The following is a 26,839-nucleotide window of genomic DNA, read 5'->3' on the forward strand; positions in this document are numbered from 1 at the left end:
GGGGCTAGTGTCTACATATGTGCTGTCTGTGTGTTGGGGACTATGGTGAGCCAGACAGCACAGACCCTCTTTAAGAAACCAGCCATTGTTCATCTCTCTCCAATAGATGTCATACAGGAGGGAATGCCCAGTGTAGCCAAATCTTCCACCTTTGCAAGAGATGATGGAAATCTTTTAAACTAAACTCAGTTTTTAAATGTTAGTTACTTTTAATCGCTATCCAAAAAAAAAGTTTCCAATGCTGTCTTAATGTTTAGCAAGGTGCTTAGGGTATAGAGGGTAGAAGGGAGGCTTGTTAGATGTGGGGTAGACCACGAGCAAAGGCCCAGAGGGAGGACTGAGCATCGTGCAGAAGCCACAGTGAAGCATGTAGATGTCATGGAGGATTTAGGCACTGGTGGGAAAAACACAGGGTACATAGGACCAGATTAAGGAGAGACTTGAAGTCAGCCAGAGTAGTTCAGATATGACTTATGGCATAGGCCAGGACTGGGAATGCCTAGGAGCAGAGACAGCAGCTAGGATTGTAGTCTTTTTTTTTTTTTTTTGTGATAGAGTTTCACTCTTGTTGCCTAGGCTGAAGTGCAATGGCGTGATCTTGGCTCACCGCAACCTCTGCCTCCCAGGTTCAAGTGATTCTCCTGCCTCAGCCTTCCCAGTAGCTGGGATCACAGGCATGTGCCACCACACCGGGCTGATTTTGTATTTTTCTTGGAGAAGAGGTTTCCCCATGTTGGTCAGGTTGGTCTCGAACTCCCAACCTCCGGTGATCTGCCTGCCGCAGCCTCCCAAAGTGTTGGGATTACAGGCATGAGCCAACGTGCTTAGTAGGATTCTAGTCTTAATTATGTGGCTGTTCGTACCATGACCACCAGTAAAGTTAATCTGAGGTTGAATTAAAATACATTCCAGATAGTATCTCATTGTGGCTTTGATTTACATTTCTTAATGATCAATGATGTTGAGCTTTTATTCATATGATTCCTCAAAGACCTAAAGACAGAAAAACCATTTGACCCAACAATCCCATTACTGGGTGTATACCCAAAGGAATATAAAACATACTATTATAAAGACACATGCATGCATATATTCATTGCAGTACTATTCACAATAGCAAAGACATGGAATCAACCTGAATGCCCATCAATGATAGACTGTATAAAGAAAATGTGGTACATATACACCATGAAATACTATGCAGCCATAGAAAAGAATGAGGTCATGTCCTTTGTAGGGACATGGATAGCGCTGCAGGCCATTATCACTAGCAAAGTAACACAGGACAGAAAACCAAATACCATATGTTCTCACTCATAAGTGGGAGCTAAATGATGAAAACACATGGACACACGGAGGGGAATGACACACTGGGGCCTTTCAGAGGCTGGAGGGTGGGAGGAGGGAGAAGATAAGGAAAAATAGCTAATGGGTACTGGGCTTAATACATGGGTGATGAAATAATCTGTACAAGAGACATGCATAACACGTGTTTACCTTTGTAACAAATCTGCACTTGTACCCCTGAACTCAAAATAAAAGCGAAAAAAAAAAGATAAAAATAAAATATGGTCCAGTAAGGTTGGACAGTCAGCATAGACTACACCACAAAGTAAGAGATAAAGAGGGAGAGGAGGCAAAATGTTGCGCATGAATTTCAACATTTATTGAGAGTTGTTAGTTTCTAAGCTCTGTACACCAGCCTAGTCACAGGAGATTGAATATAAGTAAGAAGAGAATCACACCTTAGACTACTGACAATCTAGATGGAGAAGTTCAGATAGAGGAAAATTAGAGATCAAGTTCCAAAACCTTGCACTGGCTTCTTAGTTGTGATAGAAAAGAGCAAAACAGGACAACAAAATAATTGTCTACATCACATATACGTTAATAAGACACATGTCTGCCCATTTTTATGGCATTATGTTACTCAAAAGAGGTGGACGTGAGATCCATGTAGCTGCCCATTGTATGATATGCCATAGCTTTACAATCTTTAGAAAAGAGTGGTCTTCACTATGAATCCTAAAATGCAAGGCACGAGTAAGACCACTCAGTAGGAGACTTGCTTTGTAAGTGATTTGCTTAGGACATGAACACCTGTATGTGGGGTAAAAGCAGAGATGGTTAAGAGTTTTTACAAACAATACAAGGGGTATGAGCTAATTATTAGATAAAGGAAGTCCTACATGTCTATCATATAAAACTTATTTTTCTTGGCTGAAAATTTTTAAAAAGGAATTTGTAAAGAGGTGGGAGGAACAGTATTCTCTCGCAAGAGAGATGGAACATTTTAATGATGTTCTTGAGAGCAAGAATATTATCACTGCATCGTTTTGTACTATCTGTTATTTGAGGAAATGAAACATTCTACATAAGAAATGAACAAAGGCGAAAAGTTTTAATCTGTTCCCCGTTCAGTCCCTTCCTTCTTCTTTCCTTCTCTCCCTCTCTTCTTTTCTTCCTCTTTCCATCTACTCATTCTCTGAGCATCTGCAAGAAACCTGGGTGATTTCCAACACAAACCTGTCGCTTAGGTAAATGAGACTCACTACCAGCAGCTGCAGTGTTGAGACACTTGAAAGGTTAATTACAGAAAGACAGTGTGCAGAAGAGCAGGTAGAATAAAGTGCTGAATTCCTCCTGCCTAACTGGCACCACAGAATTCCACACGATTTCTTGCATCTCACTTTAGAATGACAGCCTCACTCTACATTCTTTCTATGACCAAAGGAAGGAGATCCCTTTGCAGTATGCAATGCTCAGGGACATCTGTTCTGTGGACATTAGTTCTATATATGGAATGAACTTCTGTGGGGTTGTGTAGGCATCAGCAAATTCTATGTAGTAAACAATCATTGGCAGGGTCTGTGCCATGGAACAGGACTGCAGATACAGATAAAGTCATATGGGGACTCCCAGGAGCTAGATCAGGTAGGGAAGTCCTTGTAAATCCAAGGGAATTTGAGAGGTAGAGGGGATTAAGTACCATTTTTTAGGCTGCACTCGTTGCCCAGAGGGGTGGTTTATCCCTCATCATCTCTACTTAACAACACTTCCACATCTCCTCCTAACAAAATGCAATTGAAATAAAAATAAAATATCCAAACGTGCTTTCTGTGCAAATATTATTTTCAGACAAAGTCTCCAGCCCTTAGTATAACAAAATAGCTGCTTCCAACCACCTCCTAGAGAGAAGTTCTGAATCAGCGTTGATTCGCTGTCCCTCCTCATTTTGAATGCGTAATCTGAGCACTAAAATAATAGCGTCATCCATTGCTCTCCTTCTCTGCTAGACCGTGTCCCAAGGGAGATGACTGAAAACAATTTGGAGTCAAAGATATTTGGGTGTAACTTTTCTCTGCCACTAATTGAGTTTGTGACCCTAAGTATGGTATTCCTACCCACCCCCCACCCCAACCACCCCCATGCCACCTCACTGATTCTGTTTTCTCTTTTGTAACTTGGGAAAATGAAATTGTCCTCCCAGGATCGATGTTAAATAAAGTCAAGAAAAATTGCTGCTGGCACTAACCAATAATTAGGGAAGTTCAGCTTTCTTCACATCTCCAGAAAAGACAACATCCTTGATATGGTTTGGCTGTGTCCCTACCCAAATCTGGAATTGTAGCTCCCATAATTCCTAGGTGTCATGGGAAGGACCTGGTGGGAGGTAATTGAATCGTGAGACCAGGTCTTTCCCATGCTGTTCTCATGGTAATGAATAAGTTTGACAAAATCTGATGTTTTTATAAAGGGCAGTTCCCCTACACCTGGTCTCTCTTGCTTGCCTGCCACCATGCAAGACGTGACTTTGCTCCTCCTTTGCCTTCCACCATGATTGTGAGGCCTTCCCAGCCGTGTGGAACTGTGAGTCACAATTGAAGCTCTTTCCTTTATGAATTACCCAGTCTTGGCTATGTCTTTATTAGCAGCATTAGAAGAGACTAGTGCAATCCTGGAACAGACATAGACTGTGCTTCACTTTCAAATATTCAAACTCTGTATAACTTGAATGCACATACTTTGCATATCTACCTCTGTAACCCTTCAACATGTATGCCAAAGGTGTATTTTCCTCCTCCTCTTAATTCACATTTACTGAGCACTTACTGGGGATAGACATTATTCTAATCAGTCCACACAGATTAACCCAATCCTCTGAGGAAGACATTGCCACATTCTGTGACCCTAATATGCCATCAGTTGTAGGACACAAAATTATTTTATATTTGACTGTGACATGGCATCAATGATGTGGTACACCAAATGTCGGCTATATTAAAAAGTTTAACATAGATCTTAGGATCAATAAAATAGAGTAATATTCTAGCCTCATTTTACAGGTGAGGGTTCTGAGCACCATAGACATGAAAGGTCTTCCCCAAATTTACATAACCAGTCAGAGTGTGAAAGAAAATTTGAACGTAAGCCATCTGACTTTGAAGTCCACACTTTTAATCACCTCCCTAAACTTCCCCTCTCCATTCAGTAGGTGAATGAACATTTCAGGTAATTTCATCTCCGACCTCAATTATATGCCCTTTGGGGCTCAAGTGGTCGCTTGACTTTTCAGTTTTAAAGGAAGGGAATGAAATTAAAGAACAAGTACAAAATCCTGAAAATACATCCGTGGAAACTGTATCTAACATACGAGATGTATTTTGGCCTTTTTTGATATTGTTTTGCTCTCTGGAAGCCAAATGCCTTTTAATATGTAGGTGAATTGTTTGATTTTTGCATGTCCAACTTATGTGTATGATTTCAAGGATGTTTTATATGTAAATGTTGGCATCTTGATACATTGTTTGCAAAAATGACCCCAATTCTCCACTTCTGCCAATATCTACGTTATTTATTTATGTATTTTGGTTGAGACGGGGTATTGCTCTGTCGCCCAGGCTGGAGTGCAGTGACTCAGTCACAACTCACTGCAGCCTTAACCTCCTGGGTTCAAGTGATCCTTCTGCTTCAGCCTCCAGGATAGCTGGGACTACAGGCACATGCCACCATGCCCAGCTAATTTTTGTATTTTTTTGTAGAGACAGAGTTTCGCCATGTTGCCCAGACTGGTCTCAAACTCCTGGGCTCGAGTGATCCAACTGCCTCAGCCTCCCAAAGTGCTGGAATTATAGGCATGAGCCACTGCACCCAGCCCACATTCCTTAAAATGGGATGCTGCAGCCTCTCCCAACAAGAAATGGTATCTATTTCTATACCTTGTAAATCTGGGCTGGCTATGTGCCTTGCTTTAGTGAACAGAAGGTGGTGGAAGTGATCACTTACCAGTTCTGAATCCAGGCACCAAGGGGTCTTCTGAGCCTAGGCACCAAGGGGTCTTCTGAGATTAGGCTTTCTTTTGGAACCTTGCTCCTCCATAAAAGCACATCCAGGGTAACCTGATGGAGGATGAAAGACTACATGGAACAAAGTCAAGTAATCACGGTTAATGCCTTCTTTTTTTTTTTATAGTTAATTCTTTCATATATATATTTTTCACTATACTTTAAGTTCTAGGGTACATGTGCACAACGTGCAGGTTTGTTACATATGTATACATGTGCCATGCTGGTGTGCTGCACCCATTAACTAGTCATTTACATTAGGCATATCTCCCAATGCTATCCCTCCTCCCTCCCCCCACCCCACAACAGGCCCCGGTGTGTGAGGTTCTCCTTCCTGTATCCAAGTGTTCTCGTTGTTCAATTCCCACCTATGAGTGAGAACATGCGGTGTTTGGTTTTTTGTCCTTGAGATAGTTTGCTGAGAATGATGGTTTCCAGCTTCATCCATGTCCCTACAAAGGACATGAACTCATCATTTTTTATGGCTGCATAGTGTTCCATGGTGTATATGTGCCACATTTTCTTAATCCAATCTATCATTGTTGGACATTTGGGTTGGTTTCAAGTTTTTGCTATTGTGAATAGTGCCGTGATAAACATACGTGTGCATGTGTCTTTATAGCAGCATGATTTATATTCCTTTGGGTATATACCCAGTAATGGGATGGCTGGGTCAAATGGTATTTCTAATTCTAGATCCCTGAGGAATCATCACACTGTCTTCCACAATGGTTGAACTAGTTTACAGTCCCACCAACAGTGTAAAAGTGTTCCTATTTCTCCACATCCTCTCCAGCACCTGTTGTTTCCTGACTTTTTAATAATCGCCATTCTAAATGGTGTGAGATGATATCTCATTGTGGTTTTGATTTACATTTCTCTGATGGCCAGTGATGATGAGCATTTTTTCATGTATCTTTTGGCTGCATAAATGTCTTCTTTTGAGAAGTGTCTGTTCATATCCTTCATAGTGGCCAGCTCCCAGCTGCAGACGTCAGAACAAGCCTAGCTAAAATCCTATGAGCATAGCCCAGATAATATAACCTGCACTTGGCACAGTTCAGCAAAACTTCCCAGCCAACCCATAGACTTATAAGATAAATAAATGGCTATTGTTTACAGTCACTAAGTTTTCAGACTGTATGTTATACAACATCTTAGAGCTTTGGCAACCAAGCAAAATGATGGAACAGCTCTTGGGTAACGTAAAAATTTCCTGGATGATCGTTCACCCTAGAAGCGTGCTTTACATGTACTTTTGCATTGAAAACTTCCTTATTGAAACAACTCCATTTTCTGTATATCCAGTTGCTATAGCAACCTGATACTTTTGTTCTCTGCTGTGGTCTTCCTGATCATATCACTTTGCAGTTAGTCAACACGATGTTGGAACCTTGGTTGTTATGGTAACCTGGGACCATTTTTTTAAAAATGCATTCCATTGACATTGTTTTTGAGGAGACCTGCGATTTAGTCTCCTACTCATCTGGAGAAACTTGTGGTACAGAGCAGAAAGCATTTCAGGAAATGCTCCTCTGGGGAGACATTCTTCATTAAAGCCTCCTTCCAGAAACCTCAGACATTCTGTGCTTTTATGAATTTTTCCTATTTAAATGCCTCTCAGAATTTTGGCGAATTGCAAAGTATGTTTTAAAAAGTCCTAAAGGAGGCTGAATTGCTACTAGAAAACATGTGTAGCTGAATTGTCATTAATTATGCATGAAGCCCCATAGGCGTCCCTACACTAGCTCCACGAACCCTGGAGATGCAATTCTTTGTGATGCGAGGAGGGAGCACATAAAACAGAACCCACTATGAAAACATCCCTGAGAGGAGGTGAGGGGTGAGGGAGAAAGGGGTCAGATTTGGAGGATGATGGGGAAGCGGCTGTAGAAATTAAGAGTTCGGGGGTGCAGGGTTGTGGCAAAAAGTGCTGTTTTAGGACTGAAGAAGGAGGACAGGAAGCAAGGGGTTGAGGAATCGAAGTCCAAAGCAGACTCTAGAGGGAAAAGGAAGTATTTCTGTGTTTCAAGACATCTCAATTTTTGAGAAGCTCAGGGCACTTCCATTTTCTGAGGCTTTTGTTATATTAAAAAATCATGACATGCCAAAACAAGGTTATAAATGGTGGCATCTGTCCACTGCTTACATTTAATGCTTTTACTAATAAAAATGTGATGTAATAGAGTCGTACTGTTTACATGATGATTAGAAGATTTATTTTAAAATATATGCATTAGTCACACACCAAAGGTTGGTTGCAGGACTCAAATGTGAGGCTGTAGGATGCACCAGGGCTGGAACCATAATGAGGAAAGTGAAGTGCCTAGGATATAACATTGAAGGGAGCTCTCACTCTCAGATCAGACTTCTTTCAATTTTGTAACCTAGGTGCTTCACTTGCCTCACCCTAGTCCCTCCCCTGGAATGCACCTTTTCTTCTGCCTGTCATGTTAGCACATAACTAAGTGCATCATCACCTTTGGAACACTCATGAGGGGTCTCAAATTGGAGCCAACTGGAAGTGTATGACTTGGGCCAAATGACTCTCCCATCTTCTCCTCCAATGGGCCCTTCACATCTATGAAGTAGCCTTTCCCTATCTTTGGATTTTGATGCAGCTGAAGGAAGGATCATTACACATGAAGGGGAGAATAGTTTGAGAAAGTCAGCAGAGAGTCATGTAAAACTTCGGCACCAGGAGGCTTGGGTTCTGGGTCCACAGGGGCCACTTTTACTTGCTGTGTGGTCTTCAGCAAATGCCTTTCCTTTCCTTTCCTTTCCTTCTGTTCTCTGCTCTCGGAAAACATTTGAATGAACTATTTCTTAGGCTTATTCTGATTCAGACTCCCTAGGCTTCTAGATGAGGGGGTCTTATCTTTTAGGAGAGCAAGCCAATCTAGAAGAGGGATGTTCCATCTTCTACCTGCTGTCTGGAATTGTGTACTCTGGCTGATGAGCTGGTGATAGCTTTGGTGTGGGACACGGAGCATCAGAATTGGTACCCAGCATCAGACCAGGAATCTCTAGAGCCCTGTAATTGGCAGGGATATATGCATGGTGGTGGTCTCAGTCTTAGAAATTTAAGATGGTGCCTAAAACAGAGTAACATCCCATTTTTATACATGATAGTCAGTATAGTGCAGTGGCTAAAGGTGTGTGTTTGCACCCAAGACAACTCTTTAGAAATATTTTTCTTCAGTATTTTAGGTTGTCTTTAGATAGACAATCAGATTTTATATTTCTTGTTTTGTGGTTATCACACTTTAAAATCTTTGAGTTATTTTTTGTGTACAATGTGTATTTTATGATAAGATCGTAGAATAGTAATGTAACACTGGTGCTTTGTCCTATAACTTTTCCATGAAAACAAGACATTTAGTTTGAAGAAAATAAGAAAAATTTAGAAAACTCTTATTGTCTAGTTACTAAGAGACACTTTCAAGATCATTGAGTTTGGTGATTCTGATGACCTGTTCATGTTAAGCAAAAAGTTGTTCATTGTAGTAGAAAAGTAAATCTCTACAAAAAATAAATCTACTTAGGTAAAGCATCTTTTAAAAAGAGAAAAGAGCATGTTTATGAAATGGAGCAAAACATGATGAATTATCTAATGAGCTTAAATGAGTTAATACATGCCAAGACTTAGAACGGTGCTTAGCAGATAGTAAACAGCATTACCATTCTTACTATTTTTCAATTTCTTAAATCAACAAACATTTATTGAGCACTTCCTCTGTGCCTGACAATGTGCTGAGCATGTTAGATGCACCATTTTATGCCAACTTCACAGCAGCCTTTAGAAAGAATGCAGCCCCCTCTTACAGGGACATTGGATACTAGTGTCAATGCTGAGGTTGAAATTCGTGTAGTCAGAATTACTCTTGAAAACTTTTTAAGATTAGGCAAATTTGGAGATCTATCATGCTTCGAGAGTTCATATCTTTTCTTTTCTTTTCTTTTTTTTTTTTCTGTGACAGGGTCTCACTCGGTTACCCAGGCTGGAGTGCAGTGACGTGATCTTGGCTCACTGTAGCCTTGACCTCCCAGGCTCAGGTGACCCTCCCACCATAGCCTCCCAAGTAGCTGGGACTACAGGTGTGCCATCATGCGTGGCTAATTTTTTGTATTTTTGTAGAGACAGGGTCTAACTATGTTGCCCAGGCTGGTCTCAAACTCCTGGGCTCAAGTGATCCTCCCTCCTCGGCCTCCCAAAGTGTTGGGATTATAGGCGTGAGCCACCGGGCCTGGTCAGAACTTTTACTCTTAACATCTAAATACATTTAAAGCGTCACACAAACTGTAGGTATCATTACATTTGTTTGCTATTCTGTCAAAGAGATAGTGCAGTACAGGGATATGGTACCAAATATCCTGGGCTTGAATTTGGTTTCTGACAGTTGCTACCTGTGTCACTTTTGGGTGGATGCCTTATTGCTTCTAGCTTCTGAGTATCTAGTTTTCTCTACCTCTCGGGTTACCACAGGACTGAATAAGACAAAGTGTAATTATTTATGTTGTAAACTCCAATGTACTACTTGAATATTACTACAAAATTATAGCAATTGGTAGAGAAGCCCATGTTTGTATCATCAAGACCTTGCATTATTTTTCCAGGTTTGATTATTCTTACCGAATGTGTTAGTAATCCCCCTCAGCTTTCTGGTTTCCGAACAAAAAGCCTTCCACTTACATGAAGGAGCATTTCCAAGCGGCTCCCTCCGCACCCCACATCGTTATACTCAGGACCCTCTGAGGGCAGGAAACCTGTAGCTTCCCTGCAGCTTTCAGTAGTGTTTCCCTTTTATCTTCCAAAATGAAAATTCTGCTCTAAATCTCACATCAGGTACAGTTGTCTGGCTAAACCATTCACAAACAATTTTTTTTTTTTCTGTTTCTTACGGCTGGAAAAGCTTAATATGTTTCCAGCCATCTTTGCAAACTACGCAGGGACCTTGTGGTGTGTTCTGGATGTTGAGAGGTAAGCATACATTTGTTAGGGGCTGAGAATGCTTTTGACTTCTTGATAGAGAGACGTGAAGGGCCAATGCCACTTCCATCCATCCATCCTTCTTGTTTTGAATGTTGCTGTGATGTCTGGAGCTGGAGCATCTATCTGGCAGTGACTGATAGGTACCAAAGACAAAAGCCAACATACTACAAATGATGGAGTGGGAAAGAGAAAGAGGCTGGTTCCCTATAATACATTGTTTATTCTCTGAACAATTTCCTATCATTCTGAATATACACATTTTTTTTTTATGTTTGGCATCCATTCAAACAAAGCCTTATCTCTCAGGCTTGACACACAATGCAATGTATTGCCCGACCACTCTGACTTTCTAATTTTATCTGCTGCCTGCTTTCCTGTAACTACCCTGTTCTCCATATATGTGAATACACACGTCCCGACTCTGAGCTTCACGCAAGCTTTTCACTTTGGGGGATGCCTGTCCCTGTTTTCTTTGTCTGACTAACTTTTATTTTAAGACTCACACCGGCAAGGCATGATGGCTCTCACGCCTGTAATCCCAGCACTTTGGGAGGCCGAGGCAGGTAGATCATGAGGTCAAGAGATCGAGACCAGCCTTGCCAACATGGTGAAACCCCGTCTTTACTAAAAGTACAAAAATTAGCCGGGCGTGGTGGTGTGCGCCTGTAGTCCCAGCTACTCCGGAGGCTGAGGCAGGAGAATCACTTGAACCTGGGAGGCAGAGGTTGCAGTGAGCCGAGGTGGTGCCAGTGCACTCCAGCCCGGCAACAGAGTGAGACTCTGTCTCAAAAAAAAAGACTCACACCAAGTGTCATTAAGTTGAGAAAACTCTTCCAGACCAACCCTTTTCCTGAGTCTCTCTTGCAATATGGGCTAGCCAACCTCCTGGGTGGTTGCAAAGCACCCGTTCATATCTCCCATAGTACTCGGAGCACTCTATGACCATCATTAACAAGTCTCTCCCTCTTATTAGGTAGTAATTACCTGAGAACAGGGGCAATGCTGTATTTCTAGCACTCAACTTGGAGCTGATCCAATAATCAATGCTCAAGAAAGGTTTGTTGAAATGATGAATGAATAACAGAGGATTTTCCATTGGAATTTGTTATTTCTACTTATGAATCTAACAGGAGCCATGCATACCTCATTGCAGGATGTGGTCTTTTGCAGTTTTCTACAGATAGTCTGTAGACTTCGGAGAACATGGCAGTAAACTGGATAGAAGTGCACAGGGAATAATATACCATGAGCCTTACATCCTTTTCGCAGCTGGCTGGGGTATAAATATGCTTGGAATCTGTTTTTCTTAAATACATTGCCTGATACATTCCCAAAGAACATTCCCATGATTCTCAAATGCCTCAATTATTCATCCATGCCAGCCTGGTTTTTCAATACTAGAAAGAATACATTATCTTCCGCAATATTGGACATTCCCTTCTTTGAAATAATTTTCAATATCTTAAACTTGGTTAGTCTCAGCATTCCTCCTTGGGGTGTCTATGAAGCTTATATATTGTCAACTACAAATTTAATAGTTTGTCCCTAGCCTTTGTTTTCTGACTATAATCCATTTCTCCATCAATGACACACAGAAAAGAAGAAAAAAGAACTCTCTTCAACCTTCACCACTAGTCAGTCCCAGACCGGCCAATTTTATGGATCTACTTTAAATTATTGCACCTTCTTAGAATTCTTGGTTTTATCGGCGGCTATGGCTTGAGCATACAAGGTTTGTTAAAGTACAAAGCACTTGCAGGTACAAATGATAAACTAAGGGCAGGAATAACGTGAGAGAGAGGCATAACGTGCTTGTAGCTGTGTGGGTTCAATGCAGAGGGAGACAGGCATCCTTGCAATTCAGTAGGAGCATGGTATTTAGGTTAACTTGGCTAAAGCAGTGACTTTGAGTGTACTCAAACCATCTAGCTGGTTGAGCTAGACTTGCTGTGCCTGAAAGATCACATTCAGGTAGGCTGAGGTATTGGCATTAATTGAAGTGTTGGTCTAGCAAGGAGTGTCTTAGGCTCATTATTACTACAAGAATGCCTGCAGTGAAAAAAGTGGGATTGGAAGAAACTACCCCAGCCAATGAGCATAAGGTGGGGGATAAGGGTTGGGAGCTAAGGAAGCATAGTGATTAAAACATGGGCTTTAGAATTAGAACAATTTTTGGTTCTCCCACTCACTAGCTGGGTAGATTTGGTTAGCTAGGAAAGAAACTAGCAGTTTCTTCATCTCTAAACTGGGAAAATCCTGCCATGAGGATTAATTGAGGTAACAAGAATTATACCTCAATTGATAGCAGCTTCTGGGGTATGAGGATGGTAGGAAACAGAAGTAGCCACTGCTTGTAAGAGTTCATAGAGTAGGCACTCTGAATTCCTTAGAAATTGTTCAGAGTGGTTGAGGATTCATGCATTCATGCACATTTTCTTTCAGCCGCACTGGCCACTTTGTGATTTGCTGAATCTCCCTTTCCCAAATACAGGTGCCTCAGAGTCTTGACATTACTATTCTCTTTTCTGGGAACACTCTTTATCTTGGTGTTGCAGCTAGCTAGTGCTGCGTAACAAAATGTCCCAAAACTTTATGATTCAGAACAACACTGATGTATTATTCCTCATGTTTCTGTGGAGTGGTTCTTCTGCTCTGTTCACCTGGGTTCATTCATGCAGCTGCAGTCCTCCCACAGTCCATGGTGCCTCACTCACTTGACTGGCCACTGTCCTGGCTGTTCACTGAGGCACCTCAGTCTCTTTGCATCATGGTGGTCTTGGGGTTCCAAGATGGTGAACAAAAGCAGGAACTGCAAGGCCATTTAGGGCCCAGGGTCAGAGACTGGCACAAAACCATTCTCCTACATTCTATTGGTCATGCGTACTTTATGTGACCTTGCTTTGATCAGTAGCAAACCCAAATTCAAGGAGACAGGGAAATAGGCCCCACCTCTTGGGAGGAACAGCCATATCATGTTGATAACAGTCTATGGTATCTGGATATCAGCATGGCTGTCTGCCCCTGTCTTTCAGCTCCTGATCACCTTTTACAATAGGCTGTATTGCCTTCATGCTTTCTTGTAGGAGCAAAAGTTAACCCCTTGTTCCACTGTGCTTATTGAGCACTTATTGCCACCTGACGTGTTACATGTTTATTTGTGTTTATTTTCTTATCAGTCTCCTTTTGGAATGTCAGCTCCATGAAAGCAGGAACTTCACTGGTTTGTTCACTGCTGGATGTCCAGTTCCCAGGCCAATGGTATCCTGGGGACCCAGTGAGTATCGGTAGCATGCATGAATGCAGTCAATTCAAATTACATTTATGTAGATATGATTAAAGGGATGTTTATCTTAAGCATTTTCAATAAGCCTCAAAAATGAACCATGTGGCTGGGCACAGTGGCTTATGCCTATAATTCCAACACTTTAGGAAGCTGAGGCAGGAGGATTGCTTGAGGCTAGGAGTTTGAGACCAGCCTGGGCAACATAGCAAGACCTCACCTCTAGAAATAATTTAAAAAGAGATTAGCCAGGCATGGTGGTACACACTTGTAGTCCTAGCTCCTGAGGTGGGAGGATCACTGAAGCCCAGAAAGTTGAGGATGCAGTGAGCTATGATTGTGCCACTGCACTGCAGTGTGGGTAGCAGAACAAAACTTTGTTTCAAAAAATATGTAAAAAAATGAACAGTGTCTGTGTCATTGTGGGCTGGGATGTGAAAGCTGTTTGTGCTTTATTTTATGTATGTATGTATGTATGTATGTATGTATGTATGTATTTATTTATTTATTTTTGAGATGGAATCTTGCTCTGTCCCCCAGGCTGGAGTGCAGTGGCGCGATCTCGGCGCACTGCAAGCTTTGCCTCCCGGGTTCACGCCATTCTCCTGCCTCAGCCTCCGAGTAGCTGGGACTACAGGCACCCACGACCACACCCAGCTAATTTTTTTTTTTGTATTTTTTAGTAGAGACAGGGTTTCACCATGTTAGCCAGGATGGTCTCGATCTCCTGACCTCGTGATTCACCCGCCTCAGCCTCCCAAAGTGCTGTGATTACAGGCGTGAGCCACCACACCCAGCCTGTTTGTGCTTTATTTTTTTAAAGAAATAGACCCATGCACATGGCCCAAATCCTAAATGTGTATTTATTAGCTGGCAGCAGCAGGTTTCTAATAAGCAGGTCTTATTAGAAAGGATTGGCTGCTTTGATTTAGTAATGTGCAAGAGGATTGGGCTTCAGAGGGCTTAAAATTATTTTCAGCATTAAACATGGTATATCTGAGCTCATGCATCTAGTCTTGAATATAGATTCCCAGACCAGAAAGATTATAAGACATTAAATCTATGTAAATTCAACTATTAATTTATGTTTGAACAAATTCAACAAGAGATTTGACTTGGGGGCTTACAGGCAAATAGATTTGGTTGGGAAAAATGCATATTGCAGTCTTTAACCACGATGCTGTATTCCCCTTGAAAATTCCATGGCCGAGTGAATCTCTAACAGGTCACAGTTGAGAGCCCAAGCAATTATGCCAGAATGTGTTAATAATAAAACAGGAAAACGACAGTGTGTCTTGTAGAAGGATGAAAGCAGCTGTTGGTACCAATTCAGAAAAATGATAACAGAACAGTCGGTTCTCATTGTTTGTGATGCTTGGCAGGAAGAAAAGAAGGGGCTGTTCCCAGGAACTTCTCAGCCCGACATTTTCTCAGGCCCCTTTGCTGGTGACCAGTACTGTGGGTGCCACTGTCAACATTTCACTCGGTAACAGAGGCAGGCAGATATAGTTTACAAGGCTACCCTGAGCAGGCGCCTGGGATGCCTGAGACATAATAAACGAGCTGCCTCTGCACAATAAATGACAGCTGTGACTGAAGGAATAAACAGAATAATCTGGACTTATAGAAGCCACAGGGGGCTTTTGGCAGCATGCAAATGCACAAACTTATCAAATGCATCCTTTGAAAATGAAGAGCTCATTTAAAGCTGGCAGTCAAGGAAAAGTAGTCAAGCTTGTATTCTTGAATACATTTAGGAGCAAACGCTGGCAGGACTGCCTGAAAGCCCTGTAGCTTCCCTGGGTCTAGTAGTAATAACAGTAATGATGATAATAATAACAACAGCAAACATTTATTGTGACCTTACTATTTATCAGGCACTTTGTATGCATTATGCCATTTAAATATCACAATCACATTAGTATTATAAGGCACCATTATTATCCCTGTTATACAAATTCAGTAAACTGAGGCTCAGAGAAGTTAAGTAATTGTCCAAAGTTATCAGTAGCAGAGCAAGGATTTGAACTGAGGCAGAACCTCTGCTGCTATAGGCAAATCCATTCACATTAAAGAGGAAGGAAGGGAAGCTTCCTTTTGAGGACTGTGCATCTAGATCTGCCACCTGTCTCTGTTCTAAACTTTATTTCAGACAGTCTTAAAGGCTTTAGCACAGGAGCGGACTTAATGGAGGAAGTCAGTGTGAACATGGATGGTAATGGGATCCGCTACTTTCTGAGTGCAATGGTCAGGCGTGTTTTGGGGAGCCAATATTCATGATCTCATTTGATGTCTACAATAACTCCACCAAAAAAAGAGGTCCCATGGATAGCCTGATTTTAAAGATGAGGACGCTGAGGCACAGATAATTCAAGTATCCTGGGGAGAAATTGGAAGAAAGGAAATTTGAACTTATCTGTCTGACAGCTCAAATACTATTACTCTTCAGAAAGGCTCTTCACCTCTGCTTGGAGAGCTCCACCCACCTTGCTCAACGTGAGGTTCAAGGAGTCAGGACAGATTAGCTAGCTCCTTCCTTCCTTCCTTTCTTCCTTGGTGTATATGTGCCACATTTTCTTAATCCAGTTTATCATTGTTGGACATTTCCTTCCTTCCCTCCCTCACCAACCAACACTTTTAGGAGACATACTTTTGCCTCCTTTGCTGCTAGAAAATGACAACACAGAAAGAATAAAATTAGTCCCTACCTTCAAGTTTTGATTGATCTTTCGTTACTTGCCCATTTGTGGAATGAATAAATGAATGAATGGATACCTGGTGAAAGCCTAAGGACAGACAGATCAGATAGCTAAAGTTTTAGGGACCTGACTTAAATTTGTTTCCCCTGAAAGCAGCCCCTGAAAGAATGGTGTGATTACAAGTGGTTCACTTAAGTACTGGTCCCAGGAAACACAAATAGAGGCATGGAAGTTAGATAGAGAAGGCAGGAAAGCAAATGGCAAATGCACTATCAAGCAGGTCACCAATGTGGGCAACGGAAACATAATTCCATTGAGAAACTCAGGGAGACACAGTGGAGAATGTCTCAGGGCTACTCCAGCCAAGCGACAAGGGAGCTGAGGGACTTATTCACAATATGCTTCAGTCACTGGTTGATCACTGCTCCTGGGGAGCATTAACTCTAAGGCACCTCCATTTTGCATAAACCCAATATGCTCCAGCAGCCAGAGAAAGACCTCAAGCAGAGAGTTACAGATGCTGGTCATTGCTACTGATCAGGTTTGCTTTAGTGGGAATGGTGAGATTAGAGGACCTGGGTAGTGGATTGGATCAACAGCATCTGCAACATCTTGCTCATCAAAGTGCATCCATGGACCAGCAGCTAAGAGCTTGTTGGAAATATACAGTCAGACTCCACCCCAGCCTTACTGAGTCAAAATCTGAATTTAGGCTGGGCACAGTGGCTCACACCTATAATCTCATCAACTTTGGGAGGGCAAGGCAGACAGATCACTTGAACTCAGGAGTTTGAAACCAGCCTGGACAACATGGTGAGACCCCATCTCTACTAAAAATACAAAAATTAGCTGGATGCTGTGGCATTTTCCTGTAGTCCCAGCTATTTGGGAGGCTGATGCAGGAGAATCACTTGAGCCCAGAAGGCAGAGGTTGCAGTGAGCTGAGATTTTACCACTGCACTCCAGCCTGGGCAATGGGAGTGAAATCCTGTCTCAAAAAAAAAAAAAAAAAAAAAAAAATCTGATTTAACACTATCCCTAGATAATACCTAAACACATCAAAGTTAGAGAAGCACTGAGCCACAGGATTTTGTTTTTCTAAATATAGTAATTCACTCAACAGATATTTATTGAGAATCTCCAAGGTGCCTGGTACTCTGTGAGGCGCTGAAGAGTCAGGGATGGAAAAGTCCCAGGCTGGGCCCCTTGAGGAGTTTATGCAAGTGGAGGCATTTCAAATCCTGTGCAATCTGTCCATTGATAAAGTAATATATAATGTCTTGGAAGATTCACTGTGGGGCATAAAACTGTGCTCAGGCTCACAGGATTGACAATCTCTAAACTGAGCCCTTAAAGACCAGGATAAATTATCCAGGTGAAGAAATAAGAAGAATGTTTTAGTTAGAGGAAATAGGGTGTATCAAGACCTGGAGGCCAGGAAGAGAAAAAGCCACTTAGGAACTGCCAGTAGAGGTAGACCCCATGTACTTCAGGGAGTACATTCTTTATTATTTATTTATTTTTTTGAGATGAAGTTTTGCTCTTGTTGCCCAGGTTGGAGTACAATGGCATGATCTTGGCTCACTGCAACCTCCACCTCGTGAGTTCAAGTGATTTTCCTGTCTCAGCCTCCCGAATAGCTGGAATTATAGGGATGCACCATCATGCTTGGCTAATTTTGTATTTTCAGTAGAGACAGGGTTTCACCATGTTGGCTAGGCTGGTTTCGAACTCCTGACCTCCGGTGATTCACCCGCCTCAGCCTCCCAAAGTGCTGGGATTACAGGCATGAGCCACCGGACACGGCTGGGGGTGCATTCTTTGAAATGGGAGGGGAGGTGGAAAGTAATTGAATTTCATAGGAGTTTTACAATAGTGCGTCTGTGGAGATGTGTTCTGGGTATCCTCTTCTGTCAATCACCTTTACGTTCCCTTACAATTATTCAAACCATGACACGACTACAACCATTCTTCATAGAGCCACACTTCCCAGGCTGCAGTTGCAACTACGTGGTCTTCTGTTATTTCTCAGTGGCTTGCTGCCTTTACCCTCTGTTTCTTTAACCATTTACTTAAAGGTGTCTTAACTTTTCCCTTCTCTTCCTGAGACACTCTTGCCTACCTTTTAGATCATCACATATTTAAGGGAGCAAGTGATAGGATCAGAGAGACTAGGTTTTGAGTCTAGACTCCATTCTTACTCACTTGGGCATGTTACCTAACATTTCTGCACTGTTATGTCCTCGTTTGTAAATAATATTATGGTAGACATTACTCATGAATACCATATTTTCCTGTTTTCTCCTGGTACACTTCAAGCTTCCTTGAAATTAGGCGTGGTCATGTGACTTGTTTAAATCAATTAAAAACGGTACATGCTGCAGATGTTAAGAGCTGGTACCTGATTTTCCATTCTCCCCTAACCTGAAGCAGCAAACCTAGAGCTTTGTGTTTCAATGGTGGCTTCATTAGATGACAGAGCATCCATCATCCTGGAATTCCAGGTGCCAACTTCATGGAGCAACTTTACTTCCATCGCCTTGCATCTTACCAAGTGCATTGTCCATGTTATAGAAACAAGAAATAAACCTTTGTTGTTTTAAGACACTGAGGTATGAGGATTGGTGGTTGCTACAGAATAACTTGACCTGTTCTAACACAAGCATCCATCACAGGGGTTTGTCATAAGAATGGGATGCAATAAGCATTTATGCAGTGCCAAGCACATAGAAAATGCTCAATGAGTGGAAGCCACTGTTAATGATATTCAAGGCCAAGGTGCCATGTCATAGATTCAGTGATGCTCTCCCTCGTCTGCTTCTGTCTCCTTACCTGACATAATTAGCTGTGCCCTCCTCTGCCCTCTGACAGCACATAGAATCACAGCAGGTTTTGTGTTAGTCTCTTTCCCATACCAGCTCTTAGAATCTCTAAAATTGGAATGATGCCTATTATTTCTATCACTTATTCCCCAGATCTAGGCACAGTGCATTGCAATCAAGTGGATATTTGAAAAAACTTTTTGTACTAAATTGAGTGAGCTGCATTGATTTGAATATTTCTGTAGCTATTGTGGCTAGCTTGAGCATTATATAGTTCCCCCTACTCAAACCTTTATTTTATTCTATTCATTAATTTTATCAAAGGCATCTGAAGCACTGAATATTCAGTGCTGATCTAGACCAAGGGTCAACAATTTTTTTTTCCATAAAGGGCCAGGTGGTATATATTTTAGATTTTGCAGACCATGAGGTCTTTGTCACAGCTACTCCATTCTTCTGGTGTAAAGTGAAACTGGCCACAGACAGTAAAGAAATCGATAGGCATTGAATAAAACTTTATTTATAAAAGCAGATGCTGGGCCACATTTAACCCATGGACAATGCTTGGCCGGTCTTTGGTCTAGAGAGACACGGACTGACATTCTTATATTCTAGTCCAGGGAAGAAAAAAAAATAAACCAGGAAAGAGTTAAATAAAGGCAATTATCTCACATGTGCCCTGAGTAAGAAAAAAGTCATGTGATGATTGTTAGGGGGAGATTATACGGCTACTTTATTTGGACTGTGAAGCTGAGATGGCCTCTCTAGGGGAGATAACATGTGAAAGAAGCCCAAAGCAGCCTTGTGGGATCCAGGGGGAAGAAAATTGCAGAGAAAATTATAGAATTACAGTGGAGTGTCAAATACAAGGGTCCTGAGACAGGAGTGAGCACAGCATGTTGAGGAACAGAAAGAGGGCAAGAATCTCCTGGTGAGATGGAAGATTTCCTGCAAAGTTTGGAGTTTGCCCTGATGGTCTGACTGACTTCCCTTGACTTAGCTTTATTGCTTTGTTCCTGGCCAGGTCCTCATGGGCTCTCTCCTGTAGTGCCAGTCTCTTCTGAGCATTTCCGTCCTTCAGATGTCTATGAGTGGTTTTTATACCTCCCTTTGGGCATTGCTTATCCAAGCTAAACAGACTTAATTTGTTTAATCCCTCCCTGATGTTTCAGAGCCTCCAGCTTATGGGCTATCTATGGAGACTTTAGGGGATTTCTTTTCTCAACACCATCAGGGTCTGAAAAGAAATTTCTGAAAAGAAATAGCCTCTTTGCTGGAACTGGTTTTCTCCAGCCCTTCTTTCACTTGTTTTCTTTCTGAATGCAAGTCTCAAAGCTCACATGCCAGCTAATCTCTCATTTTCTTTTTCTGTAAGATTGTAGGAACTGAAGTATTAAATGTTGCCTGATCTGAACGGTGATCATGCTTCTATCACCATCTTTATCTCCTGAGATCCTTATTGTGCCAATCAAATGGTTGAAAATTTTTTTTTTTTTTTTTGAAACAGGATCTTGCTCTGTCACCCAGGCTCTGGAGTACAGTGGCGTGATCATAGCTCACTGCAGCCTCAAACTCCTGGGCGCAAACCAAGCTAGGACTACAGGCTCACACCTCCATGACTGGCTAATTATTTTGTTGTTTTTTTTTTTAATTTTATTTTGTAGAGACAGGGCCTTACTTTATTGCCCAGGCTGATCTCAAACTTCTGACCTCAAGTGTTCCCCCTGACTCAGCCTCCCGAAGTGCAGGGATTTCAGGCATGAGCCATCACACCAGGCCCCTAAGGGTTGGAATTTGTTGTATTTTCCTTTGTTCTTTATCCCTTGAGTTCCTGGTTGCTAATAGCATAATGCTCCCTGAAGACCCTGTGGCTGAATATTGCCTCCTCCATCCAGTGGCTCCACAGTGATGAGCACATGGCCTCTCAGTTATGACTGTTTGATGGGAAGTCATGTCTCTACTGGCCTCTTGCTCAACCGGCTTTCTGGAGACTTTCTGGAGAGAGCTCAGCCTGGTGAAATGAAGCCAGGATTTAGATCCAGAAAAATTGGACTGAAATTCTGATGCTTCCTAGCAATTCTATAATTTTGGTCAAGCATGGAAACACACCAGTAACACCCATTTCTAGGGATTGTGTAGACACTAATAAAGATGGCACATGTGAAAGTAAGTTCATTTGTGTATTCATTCAAGAAATATTTATCAAGTTTCTATTACATACCAGGCCCTGAATAGGGATCCAGAGATCCAGCAGTATCATAGATTATCAGTGAACAACATAGACCAAGCCACTGGCAGAAAGAATGATAAAATCCTTCATTAAGAAATGAATACACATTCTGCTAGTACAGGAATTAGCTAATCAGTCCTGTGAAAAACGTATATATATATTATAAAAACAACTGACAGGTAGTTGGGTATAGGTGAAAAAGTAGCTGATTAAAAGTCAGGCCAGGCCAGGCACAGTGGCTCACGCCTACAATCCCAGTGTTTTGGGAGGCCCAGGAGGGAGGATTTCTTGAGATCATGAGTTCAAGACCAGCCTGGGCAACATAGCGAGACCCTGTCTCTACAAACATTTTTTAAAAAATTAGCTGTGCATGGTGACATGCACCTATAGTCTCAGCTACTTGAGAGGTTAAGGCAGGAAGACTGCTTGAGCCCAGGAGATTGAAGCTGCAGGGAGCTATGATTGCACCACTAAACTCCAGTCTGGGTGACAGAGCGAGACCCTGTCTCTTAAAATAATAATAATAATAATGATAATAATAAAGTCAGCCCAGCCAAGTTTCAAACCTCAGCTTTGCCAGTTCCCAGCTTTACCAACATGGACATATCAACTCATCTCTCTGACCCTCCATATTGTCATCTGTAAAATGCAGTAATGGGATGTACTGTCATGAGCATTGAATGCAATTTATCTAGGGCAATCCTGGAATGCCATCTCCCCACTTCATCCTAATTCCCAATTTTCTCAATTCACTCATGTCCCTTGCTCAAATGACACCTCTCCATTGCTCTATTTATGATCACTCGCCCTCTAGCCCCCTTGTTCTTTTTTATTTTATAGTCCTTATAAATATAAATACGAGAGTATGTCACATATTTATTTGTTATCTATTGTCTGACTCACTCAGTAGAGTGTCAGCACCATGAAGGTGAAGATTTTTGTTTCTTTTTCCTTTCCTTTTTTTTTTTTTTTTTTTGAGACAAGAGTCTTGCTCTGTCGCTGAGGCTGTAGTGCAGTGGCACGATCTCGGCTCACTGCAAGCTCCACCTCCCGGGTTCATGCCATTCTCCTGCCTCAGTCTCCCGAGTAGCTGGGACTACAGGCACCCGCCACCACGCCCGGCTAATTTTTTGTATTTTTAGTAGAGGTGGGGTTTCACCATGTTAGCCAGGATGGTCTTGATCTCCCGACCTCATGATCCGCCTGCCTCTGCCTCCCAAAGTGCTGGGATTACAGGGGTGAGCCACCACGCCCAGCCTAGATTTTGTTTGTTTTTCAAGCACCTAGAACAATGCCTATCACTTAATAGGTGCACAAGAAATATTTGATGAATGAATGAAATGCACAAAGCCTTTTGACCCTTAATAAATATCAATCTCTTCCTTCATTCACTTCTGTCCTCACTGGTTAGTCTCTGAATGTGTCTTCCGTAACTGCACCCCTCAGTCTTTTCTCTGTATTTTCTGACAACCTGATCTTGATTTTGTTGCATCTGCTCTGAAATGCATCTGTATTTATGAGCCCAGATGCAGATGAGGCACTACCTGGGCTGTTGCTTTCTTTCTTTTCTCCTCTACTTCTCTGCTATCATTAAGTGAAAAATTTCTTCCTCCAGACCACCTCATTGTTCAGGGATATTTTTTTTCCAAGGCTTTCATGCAGAATGTGCTGACTAATTGTTCTTTAATCATGTTTGGGGTTCCAGGTTCCACCTTTGTTTGTTATTGTGACATCTGGAAGAGCAGTGGTAATTAAGAGCTTGCTAGCATTTCATTTCCCTGATGGGACTTGGATTTATGTAATTTGACCATTAAAGTAGGTGGCAGGCACATCGCTGGCCATGCAGAGTGGACACTTCCAAGGGGCTCAGATATATTTACTTAACAATGAATAGGATTTCAATCATCTGGACTTGGTTAGAGCAAGCCCCAAGCTGTGCTGGAAAGTAAATAATGAACCACCTGCTCACGAGAGGCCTTTTTCTTCCCATTAAGGGACAAGCTGGCGTTGGGATTGTGATTCACCCAAGTCAAGGCCTCCTAATGGAACCTGATGGAACCAAGGAACACCTGGCATTCCGTTGACCTATCTCAACACCCCTGGCTCCCTCACTCCCTCAGCATCCAAGCCATCAGCGGGTCCTCTGATTGAAACCCTTAAAGAGCTCTGAAATCTTTCCATTTCTCACTATCTCCACCACTATAGGCTAAGCTGATGACATCTCTTGCTTGGATTAGTGCAATAAGGCTGAGTATCCCTTATCTGATATGCTTGTGACCAGAAGTGTTTTGGATTTGGGATTTTTAAAAAATATTTGCATTATACTTACTGGCTAAAATTTCCTAATCAAAAAATTCAAAATCCAAATGTTCCAATCAACTTTCCCTTTGAGCACCATGTTGGTGCCCAAAAAGTTTTGGATTTTGGAGCATTTTATATTTTAGAATTTTGGATTAGAGATGCTGAATCTTTAGCTTTGTTTCTTGACATTTCCACTCCAAATTATTTCACTTTGTCCTGCCTCCACTCAATGCGTTCTTCCCACAGTAGCTAGAGTGATGATTTTAAAACAAAATAGTTTTGATTATACCCATCACATCCCCAATTGCTTAAAAGCTTGCAATGCTTTTCTAGTTCTTTCCAGAAAAAGATAACATTCCCTAATGAGTGTGGCTGCTTCTGAGGTCCTGAGAGCCTCAATTCCTGCCTCCACATTCTTGTCTTTTTTCCTGCCACGCTTGCCATTCGCCCCTGCCCGGCACGCTATGGCTGCATAATCTGTTTGTGTATTGTATTCTCCTCCAGAACACGTGTTCGTCTTCCTCTAGGTAATGCATTCATCATTCAGATCTCAGTTCAACTTAAACTGTTCTTTGTGGAAGGCCTCCCAGTCCTCCTGGGGATTGTGGTGATAGTTTTATGTGATGATGTTTGGTTGGTTGTTGCTGTTGATGAGCTGTAATAATGTATGTTTAATTGTGGTGGTTAATTATTGTGTTGATTGCTTGAATTGGTTGTTTGGCTGCTGTGGTTATTCGTGTTTGGTTGGTTGTAACAGTGGCTTGGTTGGTTTGTTGTGGTAATGGCTAGTTGGTTGTGGTGAATGGTTGATCATTTGATTGTGACAGTGGCTGGTAGTTTGTGATGGTTGATTGCAGACTGAATGAGAGGCTGATAAGTTCACGCAGCTCTAATTTCAGTCACAAATCCCCCAAACATATCCATTTCAGTTATGCTCAATGACTGGATAAGGTAGGAGATTGCAGCTTGTCCTGTTGTACATGTGAGAAGCTGTTCATTGCAAACCAACATCTGTGACTTTGAGCTTCAACTCATATGTTAAGTCACAGCTTGTCTTATCTGCCCTTGGATCTTACCAAGTATGCCACATCTCCTCCAGTTAGCGATCATGAGGTCCTCCTGTGTTCTCTCAGTGTCAGATGCTTTGGATAAAGACTGCCTTTCTGTTTGGAATCTTTACAGGATTCCCCACATTAATTTTTTCATGGGTCATGTAGACTATATTTTAAGTCAGATCTTCCAAAATATACCTCACAAATTCTGCAAAATCCATCCAGCCATTTTAATTGTCTCTGAATAAAAGTCTTCCCAGAGGACATGTGTCTAGCTTGTTGCCTGCCTGTAGAGTTGCTCCAGGGTTCCCACAAGGGTTAGTGGGGTGTGTGTGCACACGCGCACATGCAAGTGTATGCCTAACAGCAATTTCTCTGATCAAGTGTCACGTGGTAGTCCTGGTCCCACTGTGCTCCTAGAAGACTTGTTGCCAGAACCCCTCAGCACCTCACAGAGAAGGTACATATAAAGAGACAATTTAGGACCACTAGAAGGCAAAACGGGACCATCTGCATCTCCAGATTGTGAAGGCTGACTTCTTCATGCTGGGAGGTGGAAGGGCAGTTCTCAGTCTGTGGCAGCTGAGAGCAGAGCAGGTTATGACCCTGACAGTACTGATAAAGCATGTATCCAGCTTGATTTTTGCAGTCCATTGTCAGAACTGGTGGAGAAGGAGGGTTGGACACAGGAGCCATAGAGGTTAGGGTGGAGTGTAAAATCAGACAACAGGAAAAGTGTCACTGCAGAGCAGGTCTGAATAGCAGATAGAAGGACAAAGACACTTGAAGGAAAGAAGAAGGGAGCTTCATGTGTGCTGAGAGCTTTCTTCATGCCAGGAGTTGCTCTGTTAGCATTCACACACTTGGTCTTCTTTAATCCCACAGGCAGAGTGCTTCAGGAAAAGCCAGAGTTCTGTTTAGACCCTGGATCTACCATTAGGAAGCTTTGTCACTTAAGGCCCATTGTTTTGCTTCTGTTCGCTTTCATTTTACATCCAAAAATTGGAACAATGATGCTAAGAGATAATATAGCACACATGGGCTTGTGGCCAGTGAATTGTGAGTTTGAGTCCTGGCTTGCCAACCTTTGGTCTCTGCAACTTTGGGTAAATCACTTAACCTCTCTGTGCTTCAATCTTCTGTAGACAAAAAGCACGACCCACCTGGTATGGCCCTGTGAACTGCATGAGAAAATGCATAGAAAACGGTTGACCTGACACCAGGCTCATAGTAAACAATATATTTTCACTCTTTTAATTATTTATATTAATTTTTACTTTATAATTTTGTTAATAGGGCTGACATGAAATAATCTATGTAAAGTATCAGACACATTACAGGTACTTAATAAATGTCACTTCCTCCATTTCTATCCTCTAATTTTCACAACTATATTGTAGATAATTTTACAAAAAAATGAAAGTGGATTCAGATTAGTTGAGAAACTTTCCCAAGATCACACAACTGAAACCAGCAGGACTGGAATGAAACCCACTCCATCTGCCTGCAGTGCCAGTGTTCTCCTTGAGATTAAGAGTTGGCAGATCACGTGAAATCTCTTGGCATTGGGATATTTATGATCCTTTCATCTGTCCACCAGAAGTGACTAATCATTGAGCTGTTGTCCACGTTGGCCCAGATTACCCAAGGTACATGGCTGACAGACATTCAGAATGATTCTATAGAAAGCATCCAGGGCCCTTCCTAGAGGATCATCCATTCTTTTTATTCCTGCAGAAGGGCATGAAAAGGGTGCACAAAATTTCCCACGGGAATGGGCTCTTCCTTAAGAACTGATGAGACCCAAAGAGCAGAGCCCATAAAAGCAACTAGATTCAAAAAGGAGACCTGCAAATCCTCCACTGCCACACAGCAGCCCTCCCCTTGGAGACCCTGGGGGCCCATGTAGAAGATTTGTGCCACCATCCAAAGGGCATGCGATCATAAATAGTCATAAGAGATTTTAATTTGGAGTTGCTGAGCCTCCAAGCCACAACAAAGAAAATCGGTAAAACTGAGTTATAGGAAGAGATGGCACGAAGTCAGAGAGAGCTGGATAATTCTCCACCACCCTGGCCCCACCCCTCACCAGGCCCTGAAAGCACATGGAGAGACTT

General features: G+C 42.1%; 1 protein-coding gene across 1 annotated transcript in view; it reads left to right on the forward strand.

Annotated features, from left to right (window-relative positions):
* The window catches only part of HS3ST4 (heparan sulfate-glucosamine 3-sulfotransferase 4), a 452,668-nt gene that overhangs the window by 374,086 nt on the left and 51,743 nt on the right, over positions 1-26,839 (forward strand). The gene's annotated exons all lie outside the window — the stretch shown is intronic.

The sequence above is a fragment of the Pongo pygmaeus genome, chromosome 18, assembly GCF_028885625.2.
Source record: "Pongo pygmaeus isolate AG05252 chromosome 18, NHGRI_mPonPyg2-v2.0_pri, whole genome shotgun sequence".
Lineage (NCBI taxonomy): Eukaryota > Metazoa > Chordata > Mammalia > Primates > Hominidae > Pongo > Pongo pygmaeus.